Raw genomic sequence first — 19,095 nt, 5'->3', positions numbered from 1 at the left:
AATGCATATGATTTTATTTTTAAGACTCGCTTCTTAGGAGTTGCACTTTGGTAAGAGTAGTTTATTATTCAGTCAATGATTGGTGAGAACCTGTGCTTGTGGTCCTGATGCCAGTGAACCTTCTGGTCTTTGTTGATTGATCTGCATGCGGCTTAGGGAATATCAAATTTATTCCACTCCCTGCTCTGATTACTCCTGAGTGATGCCTAGAGCTTATACTCAGTACTTCTTACCTGCAGGGCTAAATGTGATACCAGAAAATTCTTTTTGGCTATCCCTTTTTTGATTCTATTAAACTTCTAATACCTGTGTCATTTTGCTTATTTTGGCTTGTATCATAGAGTTATGAGAGCCCTTTTAATTACTTTACACCAAAATCTTCCTTCTTTTTAGCAATGCCATTAGGCATAAAATTCTCCACATTCTGTTCCATACAGAGTTGTTTCCTCAGGGAAAGCTATGGGGCCCTTTAAGACTTGTTTCTCCCCCAGGGTAGAGCTTTTGTGACATCACACTAGAGCTGGAGGTAGAGATAGTGACCTAGTTCTCATGGAGTAGCACTGTTTGACGAGGGCTCACTGGGAACATGATATGGTGGTCCCTAGTTTTCCTGGTTTGCCTTCCCCAAAGTAAAATCTCTGCCTTATGAATGAGCTGAACAGGATCAACTGGGGCCCTGCTTTGGATCAGCCTTACATGCCTGGGGAGAGTTTCTAATATGAATGAGGCTCCTTGGGGAAGAGAGACCTGATCTCTCTGCTCCTCTTGCCTGGAATAAAGCTCCTACAACAAGGGACTGAGAGATGAGAAAAACCTGACAGCATGCTCTTCACAAGTTGGAAATGTAGCCCTACACTGATGCTATAAGGAAAGGGAGCCTCCATCTTCATCACTGTACTTACCAGAATGAGAGTTCCTGGAACATTTTCATAAGAAGTGATGTGGGGGAAGAAAAAGGACAGGAGTGAGTTGTGGCTCAAATGCTTCAGATTTTCACTGTTCCTACTGAGATTTAGTAGATTTTCTTGAATGAATGTTTCTCCATTTTCTGTATGCCCTTAGGGCAGTTTCCAGATTCTTTAAATGATTGTTTTAATACCTTTTTCCAGGAAAATGGTTGTTTCTTTTGGGCAAAGAATCTTCCATGCTACTCAGTCCTCAATTCTGAACAGGGCTCAAAAAGCACTCAACTTTTAAAGTCAAGAACATTAATATCCTAGTAAAAATATTTTAAAAATACATTGCTGAAACCCATTGGAATAATAATTTATCATAAGCCATAAACCAGAGTTAATTCTAGATGTCTGAGCAGAGTTGTGTCCTGTTTTTGAGTAGCATATGAAATGCTTCTAAAGGGTGCTTTTGGTCACTGAGTCAAGAGGAGAAGGGAATCAGGTAAATTTCACTTTTCCTGACATTACTGCTCTGTTCAGCACAGTGATTTTAGAGGCCTAGAAGCAGTCTTACATCCCATTTCATCTGTAAGGAAGGATGCCATCTAGACTTGGTGAGGCTAGACATAGACTGCCATGTGACAAGGGTCTACTGAGTGTAAAAACACTCAAGCACTCTGAAAAAGCCCTGCTCACTCTCTGTGTACTTGCCGTTTCAAAAACAGGTAACCAGATGTCATCCAATCTGGAAATTTGGCCTCTATTTCAATGATATCAGGAATTAAACTATTCAGGTGATTGGCTGAGGACCGGTTGGAAAGATCAATATCATATACAGTTAGTGGTTCAGAGATAGATGGGAGTTCTGTGGGACACTAAGACCATGGCATGAGTTCTGATCTGCTCACCTCCCTGGGTCTTGTCTCATTTCTTTGCAACAGGTCTGGCTTAAGATGAGATTATCAATTCTATACATTACTCAGTGCTCATCATGACAAGTGTACTACTTAATCCCTATCACCTATTTCACCCATCTCTCAATCTTCCTCCCCCTTAGTAATCATCAGTTTGTTCTCTATAGTTAAGAGTCTATTTCTTGGTTTTTCTCTCTCTCCCTTTCTTTTTTTCCTTTGCTCATTTGTTCTATTTCTTAAATCCCACATATGAGTGAAATAATATGGTATTTGTGTTTCTCTGACTTATTTCACTAAGCATTATACTCTCTAGCTCCATCCATGTTGTTGCAAATGGCAAGATTTCATTCTTTTGTATTGTATATATAAAATTAATATAATACTGTATGTTAACTACCCTGGAATTAAAATTTAAAAATGTTTTTAAAAATGAGATTGTCCCCCAAATCTCCCCCAAGTCCAAAGAACATTAAAACTGAAAATGACTGTAAAGGAGATGGTAGACAAAATAATGACCTTCAAAAGATGTGCATGTTTTAATCCCCAAACTTTATATATGTTATGTTACTGGCAAAGAAAAATGAAGGTTGTAGATTAATTAATATGATACTCATCTAATCTTAAAATAAGGCACTTATAAGGATTATCCAAGGGGGCTCCTGAGTGGCTCAGTTGGTTAAGCATTGTACTCTTGGTTTCAGCTCAGGTCATGATCTCATGGGTTATGAGATGGAGCCCCGCATTGGGCTCTGTACTCAGTAGGGGGTCTGCTTGAAGATTCTCTCCCTCTGCCCCTCCCCGACTCATGCACACATGCACGCACTCTCATGCACTTTCTCTGAAATAGATAGATAAATCTTTAAAAAATAAGGATTATCCAGGTATGTCCACTGTAATCATAATGGTTCTTAAATGGGGAAGAGAAGGCAGGAAAGTGAGTGTCAGACTGGTGTGACATAAAAAGACTTGACTCCTCATTGCTGGCCTTGAAGATGGAAGGTAACCAAGAGCCAAGCAATGTGGGTGGCCTCTAAAAGCTGGAAAAAAACAAGAAAAGTGATTCTTCCCTAGAACTTCCAGAAGAAACCAGCTCTGCTGACACCTTGACTTAACCCAATGAGTTCTATTTTAGACTTCTGCCCCCTAGAACTGTAAGATAATCAATTTATGTTGTTTTAAACCACTGTTTGTTTTTTGTTGTTGTTGCTATAGCAGCAATAGAAAACAAAAACAAAGGCACTGGGCTTTACACTCTGATTTTATAAATGAGATATTAAGGCTCAGAGATGTCAGGTGATTAGCTGCAAATCGCACAGGTAGTAGAAGCAGAGCTTGCTGATTCTAATTCAGTAGACAACTCAGACACCAACCCACACATTCATCTCTCATTGATAAAATGGGAATGATAACTCATAGCTTCCAGGGTAAACTGTGGGTTAAAAGATCTAGTCCCATGACTAGCAAAGACCTCATCATCATCAAATGCTAGCCTGAGCATCCACTGCCCTCATCTCTCCTTTTCTACCAGTACTGTTCTAATAAAACACTTCCTTACATCAAACCATGTCACCCATAGTTTGTACCCATTATTCTTAACTCTACCCTTCACGTCATAAAGGAAATCTCTATACCTGAAAATATTTGATACTGAAAATAATCCTCCAGAATCCCCTTCTTCAGGCTAAGTATCCTGGATTTTATTCTTCATCTTGCATGGATCAGAACTCTTGCCTCCTTGTTCCTGTTCCACATGTAATGAGCACTACTTCACTCAGAGGTAGTGAAAGTGGCATCTAGGTTTATATGAAACATCTATTTACTGCCCTACTGACAGGGGCAGAGCTGAATAGGGCAATTTTCTACACAGTTCTATTAATGGTTTCTAGATCTCACACTGAGCTGCATCTCCCATGAAATAACTATATATTTGGCTTGGGGCCCTCAATTCCTCAAAACATCATTAGCACTCGCTTATATTTAAAAGGCATAAAGTGTGACCCATCTTTCCAAATTATTAAGTCTTTTGCAGATGCTCATTTTGTCATGCTATGGATCTCCGTCTACCTACCATCTTAGATGTAACACAGTCACATCCAAACACATGAAAATGAGAGAAAAATGAGCATTAGGAATTTTAAAGAGCCCCAAATCAGTGGCTCCCAGAATTTTATATTTCTTGGATCAAGCAAAATTTAAAATAAAATTTGGGGGACTGACTAGAAGTAATGGTCTTTTATCTTAACAAAAGAGATCTTCAAGAAAATAGAAAAACATTAACATATGCTATTACTATATCATAATTTTAATATTCAAAAAGTAGAAAAACAGAAATCTCAAAATGAAAATTAGTATCTTTTTTTTAAAAAAGGACAAAAGAGAAAAAATTAAAAAGGACAAAAGACATCTATGTGCACACACACACACATACACAAATAAATATATATACTCCATACACTATAATTGTATTTCATTTACCCATAGATCAGTGGTCTTCAAGGCTGGCACATGTCCTTGGAACTACCTAGTAATCACTCTCTAATTTGTCTAATTATATCTAGGATTCCAAACATACTTATTTCATTCATTCACCTATTCAAATATTTATTAAGTAATGTGATGGGTTTTTAATGTTTTCTCCATATTCTGGGATGTGATATGGACAAGTAGGAGAACTGGAAATTTTGTAGGGCCAATATTTCTGTATAGTTTTCATCTATATTGCACTTCAATTTTCTCTTTCTAATATCTATTGTATCCTATTTAATGCAAAAGTTTTTTAATTGATTGAGAAAGTGTAGGCAAAATACTACCAAGTGGACGGACACCTCTCTTATATATCACCTGCATGTCTATAAAGTATACAGGCCTTTAATTCAGTAAAATAATATACAAGAGAGGAAGAACATATTGATCTATTATATAAGAGCACTACTTGAAATTGAAAAATAAAGCATTCGGCTTTTGCCCTTGAATATCTTACAGATTGTGCCCATAAAAACACTTAAAATTTAAGTAATTTCACATTATACAGCTCCTTTTTAGAATGTGGAAGATCTATTATCACTAGGACTCAGTCAACAACAATTAAGTAGAGCTAAGTGACTGCCACACCCTCAGATGGGGCAAACTTTCTTCATTTTGTTCCAGTCCCTGCCATTCCTGATGGTTAACTGTACAATGAGGTTAAGTGCTTGTTGCATCACTCATGCAGTGCACCCATGTCTTTAACAGAAGTGGGGGAAAAAAATACTGACTGTTGTTAAAGTGAAGTGGCCTCACTTCACTCACTTATATTATTAGTCTAGAGGGTAAACAGACAAGCCAAAAGGAGATTACAGTATTAGGACAATATGTGCAGTAATCAAAGTAAGCATCACACCATATATATGATAGGCACCAAACAAAAGCAACCACATCTTATAATCTAGTTAGTGTAGCTACAGTGCAGAGTTCAAACAATGCTGTGAATTGTAAAGTCCTGGTAAACTGTTTCTTGGTCATGGCTACAGTGCCAGCTAAACTGTGGCCCTTCCCTGGCACAAACTCCATGAAACAGGGTTTATTCTGTCCCACTCAGGAACTGAAGATTTTCATGGTCATGGATTTGCTTCTCACAGGTGCTAGTTTCAGGCCCAGTGGTGTGTGTCATATTCTGGCAGGAGGCGCTGCGTGAAAATTTTCAAGGCTGAAAATAAAGCCTAGAAAAACATGCAAACAATGTGCTGTTGTGGATTTGGATTCCTTCTTCTTCTGGAAAGAATCCTAACATTTCTACCATGTTCCCAGCAGGAAAGACTTTTTTTGTCGTTCTTTCTACTTACTAACGTGGAATGTCAAGCATGTAGGGGAACTAATTGTATCAGTCTGCCAACCTCAGAACCATAGTAATTTGTAGTTTCCCTGGTTAGTAAAGCGAGATTGACTAGTATTGGCAAAAGAGAAAATAATTCTCTTAGGAGTTTTTATTTTTTCAATGTGCTTTAAGAAAGCACAGGTGCAGAGCTTTTGCAGTCAAGAAAAACAACAAAATTTATACATACTTGAAGCTAATACCAACTTCTAATGAAGTAAGATAATCTTATCTGCAGTAAAAATGAATTTGTATGCTGTTAAAACAAATCTGAGATCCTTGTAACTTTTGTGATTCATAGCTGTCAAATGTTGTCTTTCAGTCCCAACCTTTCCCTAAATTCTGTGCTGATAACTGAAATATTCAATACCTAGGAAATGTCTCTAAATATATGCCCACCAAGTAAGCAGAAGAGAGGGTCTCTCTCCTCTTTGCAGCTCTCTGTTTGGAAAGTTTAGATCTTTTATTCAAATGAAACTGACAATTTAATAAGATAACCAGACATGTGGAAAGACTGAGTTTGATCAATCTTGGATTTTTCTACTAATCTCCACTTTAGCACAATGTACTCTCTGTTTCTTTCCAGGTTCTAGTTTTGAATGATCACACACCAACTCTGATCTGCTCATCTAGATTAAGAATGATCAAGTAAGTGTGTCCCAGACTACAGTTAAGAGGTTAATATTTTATTCTCTTCTGGCCATCCTTACTGGATAGAGATGTAGGTTTCCAAAATCATCTCATTTTCATCAAAATGTCAGTTGCACTCGTTTTCTTAGGACATCTGGACCTATTCTTCCAGCATGGTCTTTAATCTCTATACCTCATACCCGACCTAACTGTGCTACCTCAAATTGGATAGCAACACACACTGCAGAGTTTTCTATTTCTCTCTCTTTCTTCCTCAAAACAAGCTGCAAATCTGTAAAATCTTCTTCTAAGTTTTAATATTCAGTAATTTCTCATCCAATTTCAATTGACCTACGTATGTTGAATAGCAAGTGTAGCAAAACCAAGAACTCATTTGCTGAAGATTTACTAGCTTCACATTGGATAGAACCTTGCATAAGGAGAATTTCATAAAATTACACTAGTTTTAACCACTTTTTACTAAGTTTCTGAACACTGATGTTACTTTCTGATTTACTTTTAAATCCAGTTGTCTTTTAATAATTGTACAGCAGACAAGACATATGTATGACTACTGAATCAAGTACCTGGAGAGAGAAAAGAAATCATTAAAAGGAGAGGTGACATCAGCAAGACAGCGAAACGAAAGCTTTAAGCCTTCCTTGCCTCACAGACACACATTTCCACAGTTCATGGACCAAATGCATCTGTGAGAAATCCAGAAGCCAGTTGAGAAGCAACCACATCCCAGGTGCATGCAAAACCAGACACACTGAAGCCAGTAGGAAAATCTGAGATACCTTTTCACCATAATCCCTTCCCCGGTATCGCACCATATGATTGGGAGGAAACCTCCAGCTCCCACCTTCTCTGTGGGGACAGAAAGAAAGAACTGGACCATACAATCAACATTCTGATTTTCCTGGGGGCCACCTAAGGGACTGATTTCTATCTTGCCTAAATTTGAGTGCTAACACAAAAGGATTCAAGATTGGGAGCCAATGAGAACAAAAATGGCAATTTAGCATACAAACCTTTGCCATAGTCCTTCCCCTAGCTTAGAGCAGAATGAGCATGTAAAGATCTTCAAATTCCAAGCCTCTCCTGGAGAAGGAAAGATTTGGACCACGCCTCCAGTGTCTCAACTTTTCTGGGAGCTCCCAAAGGATTAACATCTGTCTCTCATGTCTCAGAGGGTTGATGGTCCCAGGAATACTCTAGATCTACTAGATGTCTGAAGAAGGCTTAGACTAGCACATCTTACCCATCAGAGTTCATCCCCCAACTCTGTGCAACACAATGGGCAAGATTCCAGTACCTGGCTTATCTCTGGGAAAGGAAAGAGAAGACTGAAACATACGACTTTAGAGGAACATATGTTCCTCTAAGATCAGCAACAGGGCAGGGATAAGCACTCTCTACTTCCATTCAATATAGTATTGGAAGCCCTAGCCAGAGAAATTGGACAATAAGAAGAAATAAAAGGCATCCAAATTAGAAAGGAAGAAGCAAAATGATCTCCGTTTGCAGATAACTTGATCTTATTACGTAGGGAACCCTAAAGACTCCATACACACAAACACAAAAAAAGCCTGTTAGTACAAATAAATTCAGTAAAAGTGTGGGATACAAACTCAACATCAGTTATATTTCTATACACTAATAATAAATTATCTGAAAGAAAATGAAGAAAACAATCCCATTTAAAATTGCATCAAAAAGAATAAAATATTTAGGAATAAATAAGCAAGGAAGTGAAACAACTATACACTGAAAACTACAAAAACTTTCTTGAAAGAAATTAAAGAAGACACAAATAAATGGAGAGATATCCTATGTTCATGAGTTGAGAAAATTAATATTATTAAGATGTCCATACTACTCAAAGTGACTTACAAATTTAATGCAATCGCTTTCAAAATTTCAGTGGCATTTTTAAAAACAATCCTAAAATTCATATGAAAGCCAAAGGACTCCAAATAGCCAAAACAATATAGTGAAAGAAGAATGAAGCGAGGATCATCATAAGTCTTCACTTAAAAATATAACGCAAAGTTGCAGTAATTAAAACAGTATGGTACTGGCATAAAGACAGACATCTAGACCAATGGAAGAGAATAGAAAGGGCAGAAATAAACCTATGCACATGCAGTAAGCTGGTCCTTAACTAGGTTGCCAAGAATACACAATGAGGAAACTGGAAATCTACACACAAAAGAATGAAATTGGAACTTTATCTTACACCATACAGAAAAATCTACTCAGAACAGATTAAAGACATAAGCATAAGATCTGAAATTGTAAACCCCTAAAAGAAAATGTAGGGGGAAAACTTCTTGATATTTACTTTGGCTATAAGTATAGGAAACAAAAGCAAAAACAAACAAGTAGGCTACATCAAACTAAAAAGCTTATGCACAGCAAAGGAAACAATCAATAGGGTAAAAAGACAACCTAAACTATGTGAAAAATATATATACAAAACATATATCTGATAGAGGTTTATATTCAAAATACATAAGGAACTCTTACAAGGAAAAAAGAAAGAGAAGGAAGAAAAGAAAGAAAGAAAAAGAAGAAAGAAAGAAAGAAAGAAGAAAGAAAGAAAGAAAGAAAGAAAGAAAGAAAGAAAGAAAGAAAGAAAGAAAGAAAGAAAAAAAAAAAAAAAAAAAAAGACAAAACCCCAAAACACCACCAGCAGCAACAATAACAAAAAAATCTCGATTTAAAAATTGGCAAAGAACTGGGATGGATATTTCTCTAAAGTAGACATGCAAAGAGCCAACAGGTATGTAAAAAAAGATGCTCAACATCACTATTCATTTAAAAAATATAAAATCAGGGATCCCTGGGTGGCGCAGCGGTTTAGAGCCTGCCTTTGGCCCAGGGCGTGATCCTGGAGACCTGGGATTGAATCCCACGTCGGGCTCCCGGTGCATGGAGCCTGCTTCTCCCTCTGCCTGTGTCTCTGCCTCTCTCTCTCTGTGTGTGTGACTATCATAAATAAATAAAAATTTTAAAAAATAAATAAATAAAATTAAAATAAATAAATAAATAAATAATATAAAATCAAAACCGCAATGATACACATCACACCTATTGGTGTGGCTATTATAAGAAAATATAAAAAATAACAAGTGGTGGCAAGGATCTAGAGAAAGTGGAACCTTTATGCACTCTTGGTGTAAAATGATGCAGCTGCTATGGAAAACAGTAGAGAGATTCCTGGAGAGATTAAAAATATAACTACTAAATAATCTAGCAATCTCACTTTGGATATTTATCCAAAAGAATTGACAACAGGACCCCCAAAGGATATTTTCATTCTGATGTTCATTGCAGCATTAGTCACAACAGCCAAGAGGCAGAAACAACCTAAATGTCCATTGACAGTTAAGTGGATAGAGAAATTACAGTATATGCATTTAATGGAATATTAAACAGCCTTAAAAAAGAAGGAAATCCTGCCATAGGTGAGAGCATGATTAAACCTTGAGAACATTGTGTTAAGTGAAATAAGCCAATCACAGAAGGACAAGTACTGCATGATTCTACTTATGTGAGGTATCTAAATAATCAAGTAAAAGCAGAGTTTCATGGTTGTTGCCAGAGGCTGCAACAGAGAAAGTTGGAGTTGTTGTTCAAAAAGCATAAAGTTTCCATTATGCAAGATGAGTAAGTTCGATAATCTACTCTACAGCAATTGTACCTATACTTAACAATACTGCACTGTACATTTAAAATTTGTTAAGAGGGTACATCTCATGTTAAGCAGTTTTTAAAAGAAATAAAGTGTATGGAACTCAATTTTGAACTAAAAAATTGGTTAGCATAAGCCTGTAAGATAACATAATGTACGTTATTTTCATGCAAACTGTATTTATAATTTTGGACTATTCTCCCTGAGAGATTTTGTAGAGATATTAAACAAAAGTGTAAACATCTCTCCTGCACAGTAGGTATTATAATTTGCACATATACATTGATAGGATACAGGAATGGATATAAAGATAAAAAGAAAATTTGTCAACAGCGCTAATCATCAGGGAAATGCAAATCAAAACCACAATGAGATGTCACCTTCCACCTGTTAGAATGACTAAACCAAAACACAAGAAACAACAAGAGTTGACAAGGATGCCAAGAAAAAGGAACCCTTGTGCACTGTTGGCAAAAATGAAAACTGGCACAGCCACTGTGGAAAACAGTATGGAGTTTCCTCAAAAAATTAAAAATAGAATTACCATATGATACAGTAATTCCACTACTGGGTATTTACTGAAAAAAAAAAAAAACAACCCACTCATTCAGAAGATATGCACACCCCTATGTTATTGTAGCATTGTTTATAATATCCAAGATATGGAAGGACCCAAATGCCCACCTGTAGATGAATGGATAAAAAAGACACATAGATACGTATAATGAAATATGGTATCTGTATAAATATATAGATATAGATGGATATATATATAAATATGGATTATATACAATGGAACAATATAAAAGAATATAAAACAATATAAATAATATAAAAGAATGAGATCTTGCCATTTGCAACAACATGGAAAAACCTAGAGGGTATAATGCTAAGAGAAATAAGTCAGTCAGAGAAGGATGAATAACATACGATTTTATTCATATGTGGAATTTAAGAAACAAAGCAAATGAACAAAGAAAAGGAGACAAAAATCCAGACTCTTAAGTACAGAGAAAAATTGGTTGTTGCCAGAGGGAAAGTGGAGGGATGGGTGAAATACATGAAGACATTTGAGTAAACTTATTGTGATGGGCGCTGCGTAATGTATAAAATGGTTGAGTCGTTACATTGTACACCTGAAACTAATATAACACTGTATGTCAATTATACTTCAGATAGATCTATTTATTTATCTATCAGAAATTTTATAAATTTCTGACACGAAGAAACAACTGGAAGGGAGTGCAGGATGCCAAGAAGTATGGAAATAATTTTCTCTTGCACTTTCTTTGTATCAAGGACTGTCCCAGTTATATGACCCCTATAATAAAGGTGAGGAACCCAACAGAAAATTTTCATCAAATTAAACTAAAAGAGTTTAATTCACTACTCTTGGTGTTTTGAAAAAGTGAAGTAAACATTTATGGACATGAAAACTATTCTTTAAGAGAAGAAACATTAACTAAAGTAAGCAGCAGTCTGTTTCCTCTCTCTTTTCTTCTCCCTCTACCCTGCCCCTTCTTTCCTACCCACCCTAACACACACACACACACACACACACACACACACACACACACACACATCTAACTATGTGTGGAATGGCTGTTTAGAGTTCTTTGCCTCAAAACATTATGCAATCTCAGGCTAGGGTCTTAAAAATATCAAAAGTTGTTGTCTTATTTCTCGTAGCTTTGCAATTGGATTCTTTGCAGCTTATCTTAAGAATTCTAAGACCTTGATAAAATTTAGAATAAAGAATGATGTTGCCTAGGGAATGTCCATGAGCAAGCTAGGTATCTCATTTCAGCTACTTTGATAACAAAGTAAACAGTATGGAATGTGGATTATGATTTGGTCTGTTTTCATTCTCTTCTCTCTGTGATAATGGCAATCTGCTATGCATATACACAAAGCAGCATTTTTCTTTCTTTGTTTTTTTTTGTTTGTTTTTGTTTTTAAACAAAAGCAATAAGGTCCATCTTAAGGTGTAGAGTGCATGCACTTTTGGAGTTCTTTAGATACTCAACCAAATTTTGAATATTCTTTATGTGGCATAAGGAATAATACTGTATCACATTTGTGGGCACTTTAAGGCAAATACAGAGACAGAACTATTTATTTTGTTTTCAATAGATGACTACAACATTTAGAATGAAATGCTTGGAATATGTACTAATTTTTCTGTGTAGGGTTTTTCACACTCAAGTTACTAACCTTCAGTCGCAGGACTGCAAATGTAACCATCCCTTACACCACAAAATGTAATTCTATGTGTTTTGGGTTTTTTTACTACTTGAATATTCTAATCTAAATTTGAGATTATCCTTCCTAGTCCATATTTCTGCAGCTCTTAGTGTATAGAAAGGCACGAATACTGAGTTCAATGATCTTTTATTCTGATGATAAAGTTGTTAAAGCCTTATGTATTATGCCCTTTCCTTTTTTACTTTCTGCTCATGGCTCAGATATCCACAATCATATGCTCTAGATATTTGCACTCACGTGAAGATGGTCTGTGGAATGTGAAATCATCTTCTACCCAAATCTGAAACTTCTTTACCTTGCTCTATCAAGAGTTATCTTTAATTTAACCTGAGACTGGGATTATTTTTCCTCTTCAAGGAATACGTGAGAATCACAAAAAAAAAAAAAAAAAAAAAAAAAACCACTTAGTTGATTCACTCCTGTTTATCTTGCCAAACAAAGGTTCCTTATCAGCTCCACAGGAATGACTACCCTGGCATCATAACCTGACGCAGACAGTCATTAATACCCTCAGAAAGCATTTGATGAAAAAGCCATCCTTCCTCCCTGGTACCTGTTTTTCCTCTAGGTCAGCTTCCTAGGAGCCCTAGAGCCATTTTCTATCCATTGTTTAGAGTTCCTATCAATCATTACAAAATAATTTTAAATTTAAGTCCAGATTACTCATGTTTTTGTGTAAGACATTTAAACAACCTTGAGTTAACATATAGGAAAACAAACTATTTTTTTAATCTGCTCCTGTCAGCAGAAGGCTTAGTATCATCAACCATAATATACTGACACTTTCCACAATTAGGGAACAGAGAATACTAAGAAATATAAGACATGGTCACAATGGAAACCAAAGACCTAGTTTAGTAGGAAAAACACAGATTTTTGTGTCTGTACTATAAAAGTTGAGGAAAGAGCGGGATTACAGGCTCTTGGGGCGACAGTAACAGGATTGACAGTAGCACCAGTAAATCTCACACTAAGCTCGAGATAAATTGGTTCTGCCACTATTTGAATTTTATTTACACATTACATCCAATTTTGGTTATTTCCAATGAATCCTGATATAATTTTGTTCCAATTTAAAAAAAATCTTCCTAGACATATTTAGCAGAAGGAAACTGTAATTGTAAATATCCCGGCTCAGGAATTGTTAAACAATTTGTGCAAAAAGAGACAAAATCAAAATCAATGACAAAACAGGAAATATATATTATATATATATATAACTTAGGAAGAAATAAAATACTATAGGACTTACAATAAGTGTCTGCTTTCACTGTCTTTTGGGTGAAAATAAATGTTTCCAGAAGAAAAATGAGTCCAGTGGGAATGTGTCAAACGTTTTAATCAATAGCCTAAATCTTTGGAGGAGAAATGATAAGCTCTTCTCAGGCAAATTCAATTTTGAACTCTCATACATAGTTTTAAAGACCTAATTTTGTTTTTTCACAACACATTGCAAATCTCGTAGATATTCATTGGCTGGATTAAAGCACAAAACAAAACAAAAATGTGTAAAATGTGCTTTGAAATAGTAGCATCAAAGAAAAAAGTTCTCTTCCTGTTGGCTCGCCTCCCCCACACATTTTCATCTGTCATACTGAAATAAATAAGAGGGCCAAGGGTTTCTTTCTCCCACGGTGCTGTTTGTGGTTAAGGAAACAATAAAGGATATTGTTACAAATAGGTAGGCAATATAATGAGAGAAAGAAATGGCCTGTGGTCATAGTTGCAGCTGTGCAGGCAAGACGTAAAGTTTTCAAGGGTGTAAGAAAGCAGCTAGAAACACCCATTAAAGAATAAAGAGGTTTTTGACTGCTGTGTACAATAAGATTATTTGGAACACATTAGCTACTACTGAGCTTAAAATTCTAGTCATAGACTTTAAAGTTTATGAGTGACTTTTTTATTTACCTTTTCTGGAGTGTTCTTGCTTTACTATGTTTCCTTTCTCTGAATATGTTTTTTTCAGTTATTTTCAGAAACTATGTTTTTTTTATAAATAGTTTGACACAGGAGGCACAGAAGTGTGATCCTTAGACTGACTTGCCCCACACGGATGGATGGGTGGTGGTGGAACATGAACCAGTCCAGGGAGCTAGGACAATGGCTTTCCTCACAAATCCCAGATGACCACAGAGTTCAACATTTCAGTGTGGGATTAATGAATTTAAGGCATAACCATGAAAACCAGTTAAAATGCACCCAATTTGGAATTTGCAGTCTTGGTAGTGGGTAGTGGTGGATTGTGCAGCTTCTGAAATCAGGAAATGACCAGCACCAGAAGATTATCAATTGAACTGTGGTTTACATCCACTACTGACTTCTTGATCGCTTGAATCTTGAGATAAGGAAAAGTATATGGGATAAGAGGATACAACCTAGAGTGAGATGCCCATATTTGACTCCTGGTAGCAGCTATTGACCCTGTAGAAATAACCTCTCTGAATTTCAGATTCTTACTTCTAAAATGAGGTTAGTTACAGTACATGTATCATAGGCTTATTTTAAGGATTAAAACATATCTAATACATATTTTTAAATAAATTGTGTATTTTGGAATAATTTTGGGTATACAGAAAAGTAAAGATGGGACACTTGTGTGGCTCAGTTGGTTAAGCATCTGCCTTCAGCTCAGGTTATGATCCCAGGGTCCTGGGGATCAAGCCCTGCAATGGGCTCCATGCTCGGAGAAGAGTCCACTGCTCCCTCTCCCTCCCTCCCACCTTGCTCATTTTCTCTGTCTCTCAAATAAATAAATAAAATTTTTTTAAAAAAAGGGAGAAAGAGAAAAGATAGTACAGAAAGTTCCTGTAAAACCTCACCCAGTTTCCTCTAGAGTTATTTTCTTACATTCCCACAGTACATTTGTCAAAACCTAAGAAACCAACATTGGTACATTGCAATTAACCAAACTCCAAACTTTATTCAGATTTCACCAGTTTTTCCACTAATGTCTTTTTTCCATTCCAAGATTCAATCCAGGATACCACATTACACTGAGGAAAATACATATTTTATATTTTCAAAACATTTAGAGTAGCGTCTGGCACATAGTAAGCACCTGCTTAATGTTATTTAGTCCTATTAGATGGTTGCCATGTAGGTAAGATGGAATGTTTCAGCACTATTATACATTAACAAGACTTTACTCCCAATTTCATATACTACAAGTTCATGAAGAGAAATAAATAGAATTATTTCACCAGGATATTGCAAAGAAGCTATTAATACAAAACAAAGGGTAATTTGTGTTTGTACTAAAAACTGTAGGTTAATTGCTCTCAAAAGGTGGTAGGGTATCTTCTAAAGGTCAGAAAAACAAATCATGTCTCAGTCATGTCACTCCATTAACTGACTCATTCATTCAACAAATGTTTTTTGAGTGTCTACAGTACACAAAGCAGGGTGCCATGGCCTGAGGCACAGTGATAAATAAATCAGACTCAACCACTTTTTCATATGAAGCTTACGTTTTATGAAACTAACATACCATAGCCTTGAATAAGCAATTGATAGGGAATCTGATTCACCCCACAATGAAATGGAAAGGCATTAGAGTCCCCCATCTAAACACAACCAATGAATATTTACTCGATGTGGTGATAGGTAGGCCAAAGAGGGAAATGGGCACAGTTCACATTAGTTCCAGTTACCCAGACATGGCAGGATCCAAGAGGGACTTAGACAAAGATATGAGTGCAAGGAAAATCTGGAATGGACCCCAGATGTGTCCATTCCAACCACTCTGGTGTGCTTCCTGAAAGGTGCAGCCTTGCTTGTGACTGATAATAATATTAGCTAAATGCTATCAAGCGCTTACTCTATGCCAGACATAGTTCCTGGTGTTTTACATGGATCAATTCAAGTAAATCTCACAACCACCATATGAAGTAGACATTATCATTCCCTAATTTATAGATGAGAAAATGAGGCAAAGCAATCTAATTCAAGAAATATATAAAGGAAAACCAGAAAAATCTTGTATTTTCACAACTTTCTGAATACAAAAGCATAAATTGCCCCAGGCATAAATAGTAAAATCAGCTTTATTTGCTCTTTATTAAAATAAAAATTGAAATGAATGATCTGGACTTGTAGATTCTGAAAGACAATATTCCTTAGAGTAGTAAAATCTTAGAATGTTTCTCAAGATGTCTCAAATAGCTGCCGCGCAAACTCACACATAAATATGCAGTGTACTAAATGCCATTTGTGTCTTCTTTTCACAATTCAGTAAATCCAGTAGTAATTAAAGCCTCTACTACCGCCTAGGACCTGCTGTGTGCTCTAGCAAAGACAAATATGAATAAAGCACCCTCTTTCCACAGAGACTTTACACTGTAATGGATGCATTTTATTTTATTTCACATATGAGTGACCAAAAAAATGCATTAAGCTGAAATAAACATATCCTGAAATAGCTAACGGGTAAAGTAGAGTAAGATTGGACCCAGTAGAATGGCACAAACACAATGCAACGTGAGGGGAAAAGAGAGCAGAAACAGAAGGACTTGCACTTGGCTAGAGGACATGACTAGAACATGTGAAGACTAAGTGGGATTTTAACAAGTGGACACACATGACAAGGTAAGATAGTCTTCATGAAAAGAAGAACATTGATGAAGGCAAAAAGGTGGAGAACCACAGTTGTCCCAGGACTACTACCCACCCCTGTTTGGCTGAGGCGCAGATGGCAGTGAGAGGGAAGAGTGGGTAGGACCGTGCTTGCATGGACTTGAGTGGCGGAATGAAGGTTTTGTACCTGATAGAGCAGAAAATGGTCAGCTCTTAAGGATTTTTGGTAGAGCATTGACATAATTGAAACTGTACTTCAGGAAGATGAATCTCTAAGTGTATAGACTGGATGGATTTCAGACTGGAGAGAGACAGGAGCCAGAGGTACCAATTACATTTTGTTGTTCTGTCCAGGGGAGAACTAATGACTACCTGAAACCAGGGTAGGGCAGAAAAAATAAGAGAGGGTGGACATGGCAGTAGGGTGACTGATGTAGAAACTTAAAGAAAATAAGAGACATCTGAGATGCTCGCAGAGACCGGATGACTGAGGAAATGGAGCTGTTCTGAACGATCTGGAAAGTCACCAGGAAAGGTCAGGATGCTTTTAAAGAAAATGTGATGAGTTTGTTTTTTGAACATCTTAGGTTTATGGTACTTGTGGAAGAGCTAAATGAAGAGTTTTAAGCAAACGGGAAGAAATTAAAAAGAGACTGGAACTAGACACATAAGCTCTGAAGTCATCTCAGTAAAGATGGTAATTGAAGATGTTGGAGTGAAGAGAGACTGAAAACAGAGAATTGGTGCTGGGAGAACACCTGGAGAAATTAGGAAGAGGATGGGGGCAAAAGAGAGAGAAAGAAAAAAAAAAAGATGCAGAGCAGAGGTAGCAGGAGAATCAAGGAAATGCTGTTTGGTGCTGTACTGTGGAAAATTAATTGTGAAGAAATTTCCAGAAAAAGAAATTAATCTATACTATGGGAAACTTCATGAATACAAAAGCCAGTTTCCTTATTTAAAATATCAATTTATTTTATTCTCCAGCGCTTCATGGGTACTGGTTCATCTAAAGAATTTTCAAACAAGAACTTCAGAAAAAAAATTCACTCCTGAAAATCTAAAATATTCATTAAAAGACTTTTAGTAAATCTGCAAAATCTATTAAGCAGCAATTAGATAAAGACACATAGGTCACACATGCATTTGAAAGCTTCTGCTCATGATCAGATATTCTGTTGGAAAAGCCACTTAGTCTTTTCAGGTTTTGGAGAAAATATGTTTGCAATTATTGCATTGCAATGCCTAACTGCAATTTGTCTTCATCCTAGGGGCTGGAAAGAATAATTTTTGAATTAGAACTTAGTTCATTTTCAGTATGGTTCTTTGTTTGGTAGCTTTCTATCCATTTCCCCCCTTTTAAATTTTTTTAAATGGAAGAGGTTGCCAAATACATCTTAGGCCTTCTTGAAACCAAAACTATAAGAGTCAAAAGAAATTTAAATTACTCCGAGGGTGAACTGACATTTCTTTGAATGATTCACAATCTAAATACAAACAATATAAAGTTCAAAAAATAAATGGATGGATGGTGGATGGATGGCAAGAGATTGAGAATAATCAACTTAAATTTTTTTATATTGTCTTACAGTTTACTTGCGAATGCCAGTCATTCCAATTTAGAATACCTAAGGAGGAATTTGGCTGGCAATTTCCTTTTTGTTATGCACATAGAAATGGCACACACACACAGGAATTTCTTCATCCTCAGTGTTTGCCGACTTCCACCCCTCCCGAACTTTTGAGTTGTTGATACCACAGTCATAAGAGAATAAACAAAACCATCTTCCTACGTCTTAAGTTGAAACCAGGAATGCATTTTTCATAAAGCAGCTGTTGGTCAAAGAGCATTATTAATATTCTTCTTCATGGGCATTTTAGATCAAGTAAGATTCAGGTGTACTAATATTTGAGTCAACTAGCAATCATAAAATTTCATCTATGGAAAAATACATCCTAAACTCGAAATGATAAATCTATAGGAACCCTTCTAAAATACACCATGTTCATTCATAAAGGAAATTGGACATTTACAAACATATATAGGTATGCATCTGAAGATATGTAAAATTGATGGTTGTATTTATAATATAAAATTAGCATACTTCGATCTTTTGTATATAACTATTGAAGTTAGTATTTATTAAAAATACACTTTTGTGAAATTGACATCATATAATAAATTTTCTGAAGACTAATCTATAGTATCCAAAACTCTGAAGAAGTTAGGCATACTGTGTTTTGGAAGACTCTACATCCTGAAACACAATGTAG

At 36.1% G+C, this 19,095-nt stretch overlaps 1 long non-coding RNA gene across 1 annotated transcript in view; it reads left to right on the top strand.

Annotated features, from left to right (window-relative positions):
• The first annotated feature begins 521 nt into the window (after window positions 1-521).
• Window positions 522-19,095, top strand: part of LOC106559720 — a 32,073-nt gene continuing 13,499 nt past the window's right edge. The window contains exons 1-2 of the long non-coding RNA XR_005353858.1: window positions 522-964; window positions 6,244-6,305. This is a non-coding gene — a long non-coding RNA (uncharacterized LOC106559720). The remainder of the gene's footprint in view (window positions 965-6,243; window positions 6,306-19,095) is intronic.

This window comes from Canis lupus, chromosome 1 (genome assembly GCF_011100685.1).
Source record: "Canis lupus familiaris isolate Mischka breed German Shepherd chromosome 1, alternate assembly UU_Cfam_GSD_1.0, whole genome shotgun sequence".
NCBI classification, from domain to species: Eukaryota; Metazoa; Chordata; class Mammalia; order Carnivora; family Canidae; genus Canis; species Canis lupus.
The sequence above is the reverse complement of the archived record's forward strand: the minus strand, read 5'-3'. Positions and strand labels throughout refer to the sequence as shown.